This window comes from Epinephelus fuscoguttatus, linkage group LG24, assembly GCF_011397635.1.
Source record: "Epinephelus fuscoguttatus linkage group LG24, E.fuscoguttatus.final_Chr_v1".
NCBI lineage: Eukaryota > Metazoa > Chordata > Actinopteri > Perciformes > Serranidae > Epinephelus > Epinephelus fuscoguttatus.
In genome coordinates, this window is record NC_064775.1 from 15,597,266 (window position 1) to 15,609,318 (window position 12,053).

The 12,053-nt window shown below is 41.4% G+C and overlaps 1 protein-coding gene across 3 annotated transcripts in view; it reads right to left on the reverse strand.

The window, feature by feature from the left end:
• The window catches only part of LOC125885210 (semaphorin-5B-like), a 50,210-nt gene that overhangs the window by 27,192 nt on the left and 10,965 nt on the right, over positions 1-12,053 (reverse strand). The window contains exon 3 of one of the 3 annotated variants that reach the window (XM_049570750.1): positions 6,311-6,360. The gene's annotated coding sequence lies outside the window, so the exon portion shown is untranslated. Of the gene's footprint in view, positions 1-6,310; positions 6,438-12,053 lie in introns of those variants that run through there. The other 2 variants (XM_049570752.1, XM_049570753.1) reach the window with 2 other exon arrangements.

The window sequence follows — 12,053 nt, forward strand, 5'->3', positions numbered from 1 at the left end:
GTTACAATTCTAGTGGGATTACAGATCTTCTGAATGTCTTCCAGAAACTAGAGCCACTGAAAATGAGTTGTGTTGACCAAAGCGATGATAATAATTGGCCTAAAGTCATTAAATGTGTCCTACTGTGCAGAGGGGTCTGTTATCCATCACATGTGGAGACCCTGCAACAAAAACAGCTCACTGCTAACTACTTTAAACCTTTGCCCATATATAGACAGCTTACCGGTCCTCTTATTTCATTTTGACTTTTATCACCAGCATGTGATTTGTTGCAGTGACCAAGTCTACAAGCCCTATATGGGAAAAAATATATATTATAGTACTACCCTTATGGATGTATGTACACATCAGGATGGCTTCAGCCCTTTAAATCAGTGGCTCCCAAACTTTTTGACTTGTAACACCTTAAAAAAGAAGCTATATTTACTTGTGACCTCTTGTCACAGGTTGCATATATCGACGGATGCTGGCTGGTACAAGGAAATGGTGATTTGTCTTTCTCAGATTCATTTATTTATAGGGGAACGTCGGTGTATACTGGACCCTATTTGTCCATGTTTTTGTGTCTTGGTGACAAATGGGAAGACCAGTTTTGGACACTGGCCCAGTATTGAGCAAGAGAGCTACAGCTGGCAGCCACAAAACAGGCTGCAATATAACCACTCGCGGCAATATGCACTGTCAGTTTACGTCCACCAAAAGGGATTGATTTTGCCACTGACAGGCTCAGATTGCTATCTGAAGTGTCTGACAACGTATGGAAAGGATCCCTACAGAGACAGACCTGTTTGTTACAGAGTAAGATCATTATTGTTCAACCAGAAACAGCCAATAAATTACCATCGCCACAATCACCTGATCTTACTCCTCAACAAAAAGGTCCATCTCTTTAAAAATCTTTCCATAATGTTGTCAGACACTTGGAATAATAATCAGACTGTCTGACTGCCTGTCAGTGACAAAAACAAGCACCTTTAGTGGATGTACACTGACCCAAGTGGTTACAAAGCAGCCTGTTTTGTGGTTGCCAGTTGCAAGACCCTCACTCAAGACTGGACTACTTTACAATATTGCTGTTCCCATAAGTCACTTCAGACACAGAAACATGGGAACATTGGGTCCAAGTTGAAAAACACCAAAGTTGCCTTTTAAGTCCTTTTTCACGACCTGTGGCTGTGAAATTATCCAGTCATTCAGGAGCAAAAGCAAAGAGCCAAAAATTTTATTGCATGTTTATCATCTTTAATGCTTGCGCTACAAAGGTTAGCAGAACTACCTGCAGCCTCCGTGGTCTCTGTTGAAACTGCTGTGACACATTAACAAATGTTTGGACACTGCAGCAGTGTTTCCGCAGCCCTTCATCAAAGTTTTACAAAGTTTACACACTGCAGAGGTTTTTGTGAAACTCTCCATTTTTCTTCCAGAAGCTGACATTATTGGACTTTAGAGTTGGGAGACAGAAATTGAGAATCTCTGAGTTGTTGTTTTTTTTTTCGTGTGTGTCTGCAAGCTCCAGAGACAGATACTGATCTTAAGATTTTAAAGCATGCTTGCAAAATTAAAGCAACATGGAAGTTGAGTGTTTTTGTGAGCCTCCCTTCTTTATTTCAAGAACTTTCTATTCAAGCACTCTTGGCTTTGTCTTCAGACAAACTGAAGCAGTAGAACATTTCAGTCTTTTCAGGAGCCAAAGGGATGGCCCTCCCATGGTGTGTGTCACTTGGATACCTTCACTGCTTATAGATGAATGAGTTGATTCGATGGAGTGGAGAGTAAAGCATGGATGAATCTCCTTTGTGGCCATGTGACCACTAAGCTCACTAAGTTTGAATGCGCCAACAGGGCAGCCATACTGACACTGTGAAGGTGCTATTTCTTATTCTGTCAGGATGAGTGAAACCCCTTCAGTCATTTCTTACAAATCAGCCATTATTGGGAATTATATGTCATGATCTGATGACAAAAGATACACAAAGACCTTGAAAATGCTTAATAACACTTACACCAGGATTACACAGGCTACAAAATGAGCATGCTGAGACATTGGGTTACATGTTAAGTGTGCTTCATTAAAATCCTGACAAATCCTCTTTACTAAGGTGATATATGACAGGGAAATTAATTACAAGTAATTATTTCCTCATTCAGAAGCCTGGTAAGTTGTTCCTCCGTGGCATTAAAAATAAAAGGAGGGAGTCCAGCGTTTGACCTTTGTGTATCAGCCTCTTGTCTAAACTCTCTTGTACTTGGACGTCAGCCAAATATCATTAAAAGAAACAGTGAATCCACCCCACCTCCCCACACCGAAAAAACCTGGGATCCCAAATTCCTCCTTAAATAAAGACGGCTCACAAAACAACAGCTGCTACCAGAAGCAAACTCCTAAAAATTTCTCTGACTGTTACAGCAGCAGCTCCCACATGACAGCAGGTCTCACCTATAAAGTAGTAATATTAATTACCAATAAAGTCAGTTCGGTTGGAGCAAACGGACACTGAGAGGGCATCCAAAGTCTCTCCATCAAAATATTCAGAGAGGACCATTTCCGAGGCAGTGTTCTCAGCTCCTTCCTACCGGGGTGAATGGCCTCTCTGTGCAACCTGCCAACTATCTGCCAATGGCTGCTCTCTTTTACAAGTGAATAGACTGAGTTTAGCCACAGTTAAAAAGACACACTAACGTGCCATGGCTGCGCCACAATGGCCGCTCGGGTAATTTGCCAAACCTAATGATGCCGGTTTGGCCCCGGCTAGAGGAGGTAGAGAGCAGGAATCCTAAAGAGGCACACAGCTGCACCGATCCCTCTCTTCCTATCTCCACTCGCTCTTCTCCGTCTCTCTCTGTTCTCTTATCATCAACTCTATTTCTTATGCTGTCTGGGAGAAAGACATAATGACAGGGCGTAATAACCAAATGCATACCTTTTGCTTTCTCTGAAATGCTTCACCATCAGGACATTCTGCCTCTGGAGGAAAGTCATTAGACATGACTGAAAATGTCTGCCCAATCATCCCTTACAATACCTGCCATGCACCGCACAGCAGACGCACACAGTTGGGAGAACGCTGGTGAATATGTTGCAGCATTTAGCAGCTAAAAAGACAGATATTTCCCTCAGGAGTTGCTGGAACACAATACAGAGCAAAAAGGAGACTGAATATTGGACTTAGATTAATCCACTGCTGATTTAAAAGCACGGGCCAGACAATGTGACAGAGCCCACAAGGAAAAAAAAAAATCACAGGGGAAAAAAATATGCTTGACTTTGTGCGGTGCTCTGGCCTGTACCTTTTGATGTTGCCATTTCGGTATTGCCAATAAATGGGCTTAAAATGATTAGATGACTTGTAGTTGGTGCCCTAACAGTCATAAAATTAAACGTCAGTCATGAGTGCTTTCTGATTCATTGTTCTTGTTTGCTAATAAGGCGTGGCTGATGTTTGTCCAGGTTTGACAGGTTGTGAAGGTGCCTTTTTTTCTAGTTTTAGGTGGCAGAAGTGAAAATTAGTTACACTCAATACTAGTTGTGTTATGGTCTCAGTGTGATGGAGACAGCTAAAGTTGCCTGATATCAAACAGAATCATCAACTCATCAGCGTTTTCCATCTTCAGTCAGACACTGTGTTCACTCTCACAGATTTACAAGGGGGAGGGGGGTTGAATTTTACCTAACCAATCACTAGAGACCAACATACTGGCCTCAATCTAACATCATTTTAAGTCCACACTGATGCCAACATACCTATTTTAGCAGGGTTTTAAGAGTACAGCCGAGCAAAGCAAAACAAACTACGATGTCAGGTGATAATGACAAGATATGTCAACTGAAAACTGCCTTGATAGCAGCGTCTATCTCGTCTATAGTGCTCGCCATCTTTGTTATTACTCCTCATTGGTTCTGGCACCCTGCTTGACAATGCTTGACAACAGCTAGACAATGCTGTTAGTCCTGCCTGTGGCGGTGACTGGTTAATCGTGAGTCCCCCAGCAGCACTCACTGTTTGTTTTAACTTAAAAACTGCCGTTTCATGTCATGATGCCAGACCAGAATCAGTCAACTCGAACCCAGTTGGAGAACTGTTAGATACAAAATAGGACATAGGCTTTACAGGACATTGTCCCTGCGGAGGGCTGTGAACAAATCGTAGCCCTAGGGCACATGGTACTTTAATGCCATCTTGCATTTATCAGGTGGCCAGAAACACAGCTCTGTAAAGTGTGAATGAAGTGTGTTTTAAGATGATTTAAGAAGGCAATTGAGCTAACATGAGTCTTTGGTGGAGAGACTTGAATTCAGAAGATGTACGGTTGTATTTTTCGGTTTAATAATGAAATAAGTGGAAGAATTATTAGACTGAAAAAGCTAAGGGAGCTTGCGCAACATCATAAACTTGCCGGTCGGGAGGGGAGTTGGGTAACACTGCACACAAATACCATCAAATACGAAATATCCGAGGAAATTTCAGGAAGGCATGAAGGTATAAAAAAATTCATATTACCCAAGCCTAGCTCAGAGTGAAATGATGTATTTGCCTCAAATTTAAATAGACAATAGCTGTAATCAACAAAAAAGACACTCTGCAGAGGCTATAAATCCTCATCATCACATGACTGATGTTCCATCTTAAGGTCATGTGATGATGCCAACTGAGCCATCTCCTTGACAACTGGCCAAGCTCCATCAAAGTTCAAGTATTCTTATCATGTTATCAAAGAAGCGGTCGTCTCCCTCCAACAATGCCCATTAAATATATTTAAAAAATCACACAAGTAAAAGCAAAATCTGAATCTAAGACTTAATTAGTACAAGTCAAGATACAGGGCTTAAATATAAACAAATGATGAAAGTAATATAAATTTGTGCAGTGGTACGTAAATGAATAAGTGGAATTTAAACAGGAACGTCGCAAGTTTATATGCATATTGAGATGAGATAAGATGAGATGAGGTTCAAAACTGTTCCCAAAACTAATGAGTTCAGCTCTGACAGTCTTCAAAACAGAGTCCCAAATAAGCTTCGCAGAGGTAATATGATGTATAGCTATTGTATTGGATTTAATTAGATTTTAACAGTGTTTACACAATACTGTCCAACCCATGAGGAGGTTTTGTAAATGGAAGAAAAATATTCCAGGCATTATTTCTTAAGTGTATCTAATTATGGTGTGCTGCAGAATACAAATGATTGCTTTGAGTTTTATTATCTCAGTATGATGGTGAGTTTGTGTTCCAGAGCTCTTCTTGCATTTATTCTTAAATGTACCTTTGAGTGGATGTTTTGCTTTTCGTTCTGCTGCCCAGTACAAAAAAGTGCAAGTCTGGGTCAATCTAATACTATCATACCAGCTGTCTTTGTCTGTGAAACTCTTGGGTGACTAACAGTTGTAGTACATCAACGATTAATCCATTGCATCTAATTAACTGATGCTGTTGTCATGGAGAGGGAGCTCATAAAATCTAGTCCTTATTACAGACTAAAGCACATGTGAGAGGATTACTGTGATGCCAGATATGACTAGTGTTTTCCAGTCATGCTCCTAACTCACTCTCAATAAAAATGCCATAAAAAGAAAACCAAATTAAAGATCTGTAAGTCTATCTTGATCCTATTAGTCATCTATGAGGGTGCAAGCAATTATTTTTGGGGAAAATGAGAGAATAATTGCAATTTTTACATACAAATTGCCAGGTGCTGCTTCTAGTCAAAAATATTCCCCAGTATCCGAGGTTATAATCAGTGCAACATGTGGCTCCCACTTGACAAAAAGCCAATTGTGCTTATATTGAATAGTCCGGCTCCAGAAATTACACCCATTCAGACATAATGTTAGAATCCAGACTGGAGCTATTGATCCAAGCTTTTCCTCTGTCTCTCCTCTGCCTTTCTCTCCTAAACCATCCCCATGCCAATTTCAGCACCCATGCCTCCGACAGAACAAAGGAAATATCCACTACACATTACCTGAACACCCCCCACCCCACCCCACCTCCTAATGTTAACACATGTCTGTCCATGCAACATGTAGTCTCCGCAGGGAGACAGAGCGACATGCGCTGAGGATGGGAATGAAAGGGTAGCAGGGAGGGAGGGAGAGGTCGGGGGTCATGTTATAGATCATTAAATCAGAAACTAGCCTCAAAGGGGGGTAAAAAGACAAACTGACAGACAGGCAGAAAAACAGCCACAAAAAGTGGGCGACTTCGACACAAAGCCAGAAAGGACACAACACAAAAGAATAAGTAATTGCACTGAAACAGCCAACCTCCACACACACTGCACACAGAGATACATGCGGGAAAATAAACTTACTTGCTCACCATCACCAAACTGATCCGGGAGACAAACGGCCGGCACAGATCCTTCACATGGTGAGAGGGAAAGAAAGAGGTATGAGAACTTGTTACACATCGGCACACAGTGGCACGCTGACCAGAGTGTGTGCAGGGAGGTGGAGGGGGGGAGTGAAGGGGTGTGTGTGTGTGTGTGATGGGGGAGACGGAGGGGGGGGAGCAAAGCATTCCTGTTTGTGCAGAGCAAACTTAACTCTCTGAATAGAGAGGGATGTCTGCCCTGTGTGCGTGTGTGTGTCTGGATTGTTATCCTAAGGAGATCCAGTTTTAAATTTAGGCAAAAATTAGGTCAGATTAAGGTTGTTAACGGCCAAACCGGCTGCCAGTGACATCCTCGCCGCAATGGATTCAGAGGGCCAAAAAAGTAACATCCAAGAATCCAAGGAAACTGCAAATACCTTGTTGATAACACGATATTTCAAACATTTAATCTGACTTTGCTATTTCATTCTGGCCTTGCCTTTAGTGGCAGCAAACGACTTTTCAAGTGGTTTTACTGCTGCAGACAAATGTTCAATGTTGGAATAAAGTCATGAGAGTTTTATCTTTGTGTGCTGCTCTGATCTCAATCGTTCGGTGTAAGTTGGTCAGAAAACTCTTTTTCTTATCTTGATGCTCCAGTAAAATCAAACATGTTTATGTAATTGAAAGTTTTTAGTCTTGGCTCCGACAAATGCTGAAGTGCAGTGACGTGAACACTGTCAATAACCAATAGCTGAGCTCTCCCCAGCACCAAACAGGAAGCAGCAAGCCAATTCATGACATTTTAGATCAGTTTCTCTGAAGCCTATTTGCACTGAACAGACAGCTTGAATCATGCGTACACTGAAGTTACTGTTAAGGAAATTTCCCATGAAATTTCATGGGATATAAATTAGTCAAACTAGGCTATATCATCATGGATAGAGGCCACATAACACTTTTTTTGCTCCAGTTTTACAACCACTTCCAGTCAAAACATTTTCCTATGAGAAACTCTCTGCTGTGAGAAGAGCACAGCCTCTTTAAGTGCAAACCAGAACCCTAAAAATGTAGGTTTACTTATAACAATTAAAAGACATTGAGTAAATGAGCTGCTGAAAACTGTTAGCTAACTTCTTTAAACCAACTATCAACATCTGAATCAGTACACATAAAGTGATCTGAGGTTAATTCTAAATCATTTGGATACAAAATGAGTCTCAGTGTTGGTCGAGCACAGCTGCAGTATCATCAACGTGCAAATGAACGAGGATGCAGAGTCAATAGCAAATGCCATTAGCTCAGACAAACATTTTGTTTGTCTAAACAAAGAAACCCCGTCTGGCCTCCAGAGTCACCTGATGGCCAGCAGAAAGAGTCACACTGTTTGCTGGTACAGTCGATTGACTGTGACCCATCAAAGACAAAAAGCGTCTACTCCCTGTATGTGTTGACTGAGTTCCTTTAAGTCCTTCAGGTTCATTCAAATTAAGCTCTTTAATTGCACTTTTTTTCCTCATGCTGGAAAGGTTTTTTGTTTGTGATATATTTGTAATATTTACTTAAGCACACTAGTGCAATGGTGACATGCTTCAGTTGTGTATTATCCCTGAACGCAGCTTTCACAGTGAGTAGTGGAGATTATAGGGATGGCTGCAACCAACACCAGGAAGAAGAAGATTTTTCTTTTATTAAAGGAAGAGCTTAGATCTTTTGATGGTGGTCAATATATTACCTACAAGAGATAGCAGTTGGCTTGTCCCCAGTTTGGAGAAGCAGACAGAAATGCTGACACGGACACTAAGCAACATACTACTGTGGACGGGGCAGCAGCAAAAGATATTTGAACCACCAAATCACTATTGGTTTATGTGTATGCTACATATAGAACATTTTCACCTCTTTAACTTGCGGTCAGACAGTAATTTCTGAAGGGTAACTGAAGCCACTCTCTTCAAAACCAGACTCCATAGAGAAAAACAGTAATTTAACATCACTGAACACAGGAGCTGCCGGTCTACCACCACCTTGATCAGTTAGTTTGTTGTGTTATTGTGTGACGGGTTAATTCTGATTCATCAAAGTCACACATAACACAAACTAACTAACAGATCAAGGCAGTGGAAGACCAGCAGCTCCTGTTTTCAGTCATGTTAAATTGCTGTCTTTGTCAATGGGGTCTTGTGGCTTCGACGAGAGCATAGATGGGAGACTCAAGCTCCCCGTCCAAAGGGCTGTCTACAGCAACGTAAGAAAGTAAAAATATCCTCAGTGTAGTGTACACTTAAACTTTTATTTTTTTTTTTTAGCTGGCTAAAATACATCCGCAGCAGTGCTTTTCTTTTCTTTTGTGTCGTACTCCTGCCTAATTATCCAAACCAGGGACACGCCGTCCAACATCTACTGTAATGTACTGACTATGGCTAAGTACCTCACACAACCCCACCTTAAAAGATCTGAACTATCCATTTAATACATGCAAGATCAGTCTAACATTCCATATTTACAGAGGAGAACCCTCGAACTATTTTAGATCTCAAAATGCAAAGCGTCATCAACATTCAGTGATAATCTAAAGTGCCATATCATAGCCAGCTGGATTTGGTTGAGTTTCTTGAAGACGTTTCACTTCTCATCCAAGAAGATTCACTTCTAAACTGAATTGAATCGGTATAATTGCACTTTTTTCCCTCAAAAAGTTGTAAGTGTACCTTTAGTTTGGACTATTTTATCACATATACAGTGTTTGTATGCCACAGAGATACATTTTCTCTCTGTTTTCACCTTCTGTCCACTGCACACAGTGTCTGAGTATTTCAAAGATGGCCTCTTAAGTGGATAAGTCTGGTGACGGCGCCTTGGGCTTTGTGGCATGGAAGGAGAAAAGAGAGCTTTTGGAAGGAGACTAGGTGAGCTTGGTCAGGGAGGGAGATCTTCACACTTCAAACACTACAGTGGACACATGTCCTTTTCACACATGATGCTTCCAAATTAACTGTCTTAACATGGACAAACTCTGTGTCAACAAGCAGAAGGTGTGACAGGTTTTCATACTGTTGACAGCGACACTAGCCATGCCTGGCTACACAAGTGCCAATCTGAGAAGGCGAAGGGGTGACCTCCTATTCAGCAAATTAATGGCACTAATAAATCATATCCACTGAAAAACGACAGGATCGTTTAGCTTCCCGTGTGCCCAGCAGAGCATAAGAGATAAATAACACTTCCCGGCCTCATCCCCAACCTTTACAGAACAGGACATTCATCTCTCTCAGCCTCAGTCTTACCACAGCAGCGTACCAAACCCCCCTGAGACGATGAATGGCTCGTTCCTGTGCAAACTTCTGAATGACCTCCTCCGGCTCTGTTTTTACAGCCCTCCTGTCACTGCTGAGGCTGAATGATTACAGGCACAGTGAGACGCAGGGGGGTGCTGAGCGAAAACCAAGCCACGATCGGTGAGAGATGGCCAGGTTTGAGCATTACAGAGAACACTTCAGGGGAGCAAAAAGACGGCCCCCAAGCTGTCAACTTAACGAGTGAATATGATAGTGACTTCTATATCACCTTGTATGATTCTGAAAATTTATCACTTCAAGTTTAGAGCATATTCAGCTACTTCTGATGGCCTCTAAATGCCAGCGTCTTTTGAAAAGCTCAAAATATTTATGGTGCATCCACCTCTGAGCACATTAGGTTAAACTCAAGTAGCTGTTACGAGCATTTTTGTACCATTTGTGGTGTACGTGTTTGATTATCTGTCCTTTATAGCGATCATCATTAAAAAAAAAAAAGCGTAAAATTAAGCATTAAAGCATCCTCCATCTTCCCATAATGTTTACCAAGTAGGCTTTAGGAGCTCAAACTTAAACCTGGACCCTATTTGCTGATGTTTTTGTGTCTAAGTTATTCATGGAGACAAATTTTTTAAAACTAGACCAGTAGTAAGAGAGAGTGCTGCAGCCAGCTGAAAAAAAGGCTGCAATCTAACCACTCAGGACAACTATGTGCCATCAGTGTAAGTCCACTGAAAGTGGTTGTTTTGCCACTGACAGGCTCATACCGTTATTCTAAGTGTCTGACAACATTATGAAAGGATCCCTACAGAGATAGACCTTTTTGTTTAAGAGTAAGATCCTTTTGTTTCAGCAGAAACAGCCCCAAAATTGCTATCACCAAACCCACCAGACTTAAATAAACAATAGTTTTATCAGTATAAAACACACTTCAAACACTGGTTCATCTTTCCACTGTTCCAACAATCACCATAAATACCAAAAATAGCAAGTTTGTGCATTTAATTCTTCTCAGGCAGGCTCAGGCGTTTGGTGTTGCCGGAGCCCACAGGAACGATGCTCCGCTACGCTTTTTTTTCTCCAAGTGACAATAACAATATATGCAGTTCACACAACCCAGCCGAAATTAATATATCTTTTTAATGCTTGGAGATCCACTCATTACTGAAAGTGTAAGTCATATAAAAACTAATTAATGGTCAAAGATGTCACAATGACATTTAAGGTATGTTGATGGATTCATGTCATCAACTCATGCATTTAGTAACATTACAAGTTACCAAGAGGCAGCAAAACATCCTTCATTTTATAGTTACAGTCTACTTATATATGTATAATTCCCCATTGTATGATCAGTGGTTACATAAGTCTCAAACCAGCCACAACTCAGCCCTGAGCAGAGTGACCATCCGCTATTGATCAATCAACTGACTGCAGTGTTCACAGCTCCACCTGTTAGTACCAGATCTGTGTGCTAGGTACCCCAACAGAGGGGGGTCCAAAATGGGGATGGTACTGAACACTTCCATTGGTACCATCCACAACTTTTCAAAATGGAAAAAAGTGAGCCGAACTGAACTGAACCGTACTGTACTGCTTTGTGGAAATGGGGCAGGACTACTGGATGGTGCAAGTGATGACAAGCCCAGTTTTAAAGGCTGTTGTTCCTATAAGCCACTTCGACAAAAAACATGGGAAAGTAGGGTCCAGGTTGAAAAATACTGAAGTTATCCTTTACCATATATACAAAATGCTAATCACGTTTTTGCTGTCCTGTGTATTGTACACCCATCCACCTCTGGAGCTAAAACATCACACGTTCTGGATTAGAAAAGACATTGCTGGTGTATGTAATCAAGACAGGAAATGTACAGCTAATCACAAACCTACTGTAAGTGTTTATATGAATTAAGCACATTAGTTAATCTCCAGTGACTTCCATTAATCCATGACCAGCTGCAAAGGAGGCCTACAGTGGTTACCCAACAACTCTTAACCCCCAAAAACCAGCACCTGACCTCCCACCGCCACCCTCCCACACGCGTCACAGCCCTCAATGGATGCCTTGTCCGGCACATAGCGCTCCACTGTGAAACAGGTCTGTGTGTCACAAAGAAATATTGACTTTTAACGCTTCAAACATTCAGCTCGCTCCTTTTCTAAACAAACCTGGCTGTGTTGATTTTTTAAAACCCAGAAGTCACTGAGGTTTACCTTTCTACTGGAGCAATAAAACTGTGCTTACAGGAGTCTCACACACACACAAGTAGAGGAGCAGCGTCGAGGTTAGACAAGCAGCCCAGCGAGGACACTCAAGAGTAAATGGAGAGTTTAAAAATTCTGGGGAAAATGTTAATGTGAAAAGTTATGAGAAATATGCTAAATATGACGCATCAAATTCCTCTAGGTTAGTGTAGGTCCAGGACGTGCTTTGCCTAACTTAAC